This window comes from Anabrus simplex, chromosome 2, assembly GCF_040414725.1.
Source record: "Anabrus simplex isolate iqAnaSimp1 chromosome 2, ASM4041472v1, whole genome shotgun sequence".
Taxonomy (NCBI): Eukaryota; Metazoa; Arthropoda; class Insecta; order Orthoptera; family Tettigoniidae; genus Anabrus; species Anabrus simplex.
In genome coordinates, this window is record NC_090266.1 from 209,200,590 (window position 1) to 209,204,823 (window position 4,234).

Sequence of the window (4,234 nt, forward strand, 5' to 3'; positions counted from 1 at the left end):
GCGAGGGATCTGACCTATACCGCCACAGGGGAAGATCGGAAGGGATAGACAAGGAAGAGGGAAGGAAGCGGCCTTGGCAATAAGTTAGGTACCAACCCGGCATTTGCATGGAGAAGTGGGAAACTGAAAACCTCTTCGAGGATGGCTGAGGTGGGAATCGAACCCTCCCTCACCCCCTCTACTCAGTTGACCTCCCGAGGCTGAGTCGACCCTATTCCAGACCACATACCACTTTTCAAATTTCGTAGCAGAGCCGGGAATCGAGCCCGGGCTTCCGGGGTTGGCAGCTACACTACACCACAGAGGCGGATCCAAGATCTGTGTAATGTAACAATCTTATTCATAACGTGTACACTACTGTACTTAGAATTCTGTATACAATGTAGAATTCCGTAGAGAAACACGTGTACATCAGCAGCTAGTACCGAATACAAGCACATACATGAGGCTTCGCGGCGTAAAAGAAGCATCAGGCCTTACGAACGCAGGAACAATATATACCTCATATTTCAAAGGAAGAGAGATAAAAAAATCCAGATCCCACCGAGATTCGAACTCGGATCGCTGGATTCAAAGTCCAGAGTGCTAACCATTACACCATGGGACCACAAAGTAACAATATTTAGAAAGAGCACTTCAGCACTATTCAGTGACTCATCTTTCCGATAAAGGTTTGCATTCCACGTTTGCTGTCGGTCGAGCGAAGTCAGTCGTGTAGTTGACTCCTTCTCCGCTACGGCGCGTGACCTGCCCGACCGCTCTGCGCTAGACATTCTGAGCAGTATCGCCAACTTAGCTTTCTTCCCCTCTAAATCTAACTTATTTCACCCAACGTGCCCCTTGTGATGTGGCGTTATGGCCCACCCGGTTATGAACGAAGACTTACTCTCTTTCCCTATATTCCCTTCTTGAATGATATGGCAGCAACAGCGAAACTAGCTATGATCACTTAGTCATGTTGCAAGGTAAGTGCCTTTATGATGTAATACTGACATCCCTTTTCATCCTTCTGTTTTACTATCGTCCGATGACCGCATAAAACGTCCTTACTTGTGGTAGGCTCCTCACTCTCATCTATCCTGTCCGACCCCCCTTGGTCAACTCTTGTCCTTTTCCGACCCCGACGGTATTTGGTCATAGGCCTACGGACACTTTCACGCCCTTCATGGCCCTGGTCTTGCTTTGGCCGATACCTTCATTTTTGGAAATGCCGGACAGTAGCGGCGATTGGGTATGAGAAGTGGGGGGGGGGGGACAAAAATGTACAGACAACAACAAGTACCTGAGTTTGTTGAACATAGCGGGCGGGGGTTGGGGGGGGGGCATGTACATCAAAACTGAAAAAAAGCTACTAAATGGTCAATTTTTCGATGCTCTCTGAGCGAATTTCGACAGAGGTAAAGGTTGACAGTTTACCAACTTAACTACGGTAACAATAGTGTTTTTGAGATTTTAATTCAATACCGTACAACAAAACTTTCGCTAAAGGAACAATATTACAAATTGACGAATGTGCGCGGCAAGTGGGTTCATACCTCTGTGTCCATGACCGTGGTAAATATATGTATATACACCCCTGCTACCCTTCCTCACATCACATGCTAAGTGTCGCGCTACACAAATCTGAACAAACGACATTCTGTGCGTATTTCCGCTGAAAATTTTGTTTATAATTAAAGAAAATAAAGAATTAAAGAAAATAAAGGATTTCTGTGGTTTCCCATTTTCACACCAGGCAAATGCTGGGGCTGTACCTTAATTAAGGCCACGGCCGCTTCCTTCCAACTCCTAGGCCTTTCCTATCCCATCGTCGCCATAAGACCTATCTGTGTCGGTGCGACGTAAAGCCCCTAACAAACAAAAAAATACAAAATAAAGGAAATAATTGGCTGATAAGGCAACGGAGTTTGTACAAATTGCTTTGTTTTAATAATAATAATCTCTAGTTTCAGCTGGATAAAATGAAAAAAAAAGTAATGTTTTCTCCACAGAGTGGGGGGGGCTACTGCGCCCCTTCCCCCCACCCTAATCACCACCACTGGTGCCGGACCCCTTCCACTTTCCCTCTGATTAGTCTTAATAGAGGATGGTTGCCCAGTTTTACTTCCTCTTAAAACAATCACCACCACCTCCACCTGTCAAGACTAGCTCAGTGTGCATAATTAAATGCCCATGGTTTGCCGTTTACGGTAGTTTGCTAGCTAAGGGCTCTCGTCCATTGGAAGCGGAAACCTGCGAAAAGCTGCGATGACGAATTCTTACGAACACGTATCAGTGCTGAAAGGCTGATACTCTCGGTACAAGACGGGAAGTATTTGTGGGACCTGAAAAAGTTGTTATGGAATGAGGTGGCGTGAGAAATGAGTGAGCCAGGTAAATTTTATACCACTTACTTGATTCTTGTATCTGAAGATTCTTTACAACACAAGTTCAAAGTGTAATTTTCATTTTAAAACTTGTCCGTCTCCATAGCGTAACGGTTAGCACTATTAAGTGCTGTCCTCGGTGGCCTGGGTTCGATTCCCGGTACTGCTAAAAATTTAAGAATGGCAGGAGGGCTGGTATGTGGTTGAAATGATACATGCAGCTCATCTCCATCGGGAGTGTGCCTGAAAAGAGCTGCACCACCTCAGGATTAGAGCACGAATTTACTTTAGTTATTCAAAAACTCTAGCAATATTTATACTTTCCCGTCCGATCACTTCATACCTACGTCTGATTATTTTTTGTAAAATATGTGCTAAAATGCCATATATAATAAATCATTGCCTCCAGTGTTTGAATTATAGAAAATATAGATTCATTTTCTCATTTCAGATAAATGTTATCGTTCTGTGACTTGACAGCGAGGTTACGTGCCAGATGCGACCGTGCCGGATGCGACCAGGCCATTATCGTGCCAATAGCGACCGAGCGGAAAAGCATCGTGCCGCATGCGACCCATCAATCACTTACAACTGATATGCATTAAGGGCTGTCACCAAGTGGCAAATTGCTTATAAGTAGCTAACTTGGTATTTTCTAAAATAAATGTCTGACACCGTGGTTAGCAGGTTCGAGTGCCGTTGGTCGAAAGAAAAATATAATAATGTTGCTGGCTTTAGGTCCTAATAACTACTTTTATGGTTAAAGGAGACGCCGAGGTGCCGGAATTTAGTCCCGCAGGTCTTATTTTACGTGCCAGTAAATCCACAGACACAAAGCTGACGTATTTGAGCACGTTCAAATACCACCGGACTGAGCCAGGATCGAACCTGCCAAGTTGGAGTCGGAAGACAAGCATCTCAACCGTCTGAGCCACTTAGCCTGGATGAGAAAAAAAATCACAATCAGAATGTTGGCCGGCAGGGTAGGATAGTTGGTGGTAGACAGTTTCTAATTACTAGATTGCATGCCAAAAGCCGGGATTCAAATCCAAACCTTTTCGCAGTGTTCAAATGGAGTGAGGGGATATGATGCTATTGATTGTGATTCGGCCGTCGGATGGCGACGTAAAGCATTGAGCAGACCCCTTGGTATTATTTGAGAGGAATAGGCTAAGTGCCGAAACCGGGTTTCATCTCTCCCTACTTCATTATCATAATCTCACATCCAGACGCGTAGGCCGCCCAAGGACGTCAGGTAGAAAGACCTGCAAGGCAAGCCCAACACGTCCTCGGACACTCCTGGTACTAATAGGACACGATAAGTACATAGGCCTAAGTCGTAAATAATTTCAGAGAATTAGGATCTTTTTAATTGCTAGTGGCATTACGTTGCACCGACACAGACAGGTCTTAAGGCGACGATGGGATAGGAAAGGGCTAGGAATGGGAAGGAAGCGGCCCTGGTCTTAATTAAAGTACATTTGCCTGGTGTGGAAATGGGAAAACACGGAAAGCCATCTTCAGGGCTGCCGACAGTGGGATTCGAACCCACTATCTCCCGGATGCAAGCTCAGGGCCGCGCGCGTCTAACCGCATGGCCAACTCTCTCGGTGGGAAAAGACGTAAACGGATCACCATGTTTCGTGTTGTAAAACGAGTTTCCCCCAGAAGTGTTATGTAAATTAGGGGCAGTAGTTGCTTATAGGACTTACTGAAATGACATTGCACTTCGTTTAGCTTACCTTATCTTGGGTGATTACACAACTTATCAAATGGCAATTTGCTTGTCAACGCCTGTCGCATCCGGCACGGTTGCAGATTATGCGGTCGCTAATGGCACGGGTCGCATGCTGCACGGTCGCATCTGG

General features: G+C 45.5%; 1 non-coding gene across 1 annotated transcript; it reads right to left on the reverse strand.

The window, feature by feature from the left end:
• Positions 1 to 535: 535 nt before the first annotated feature.
• TRNAQ-UUG (transfer RNA glutamine (anticodon UUG)) lies at positions 536 to 607 on the reverse strand. The gene has a single exon. It is a non-coding gene; the product is annotated as a tRNA-Gln (tRNA).
• Positions 608 to 4,234: the final 3,627 nt, after the last annotated feature.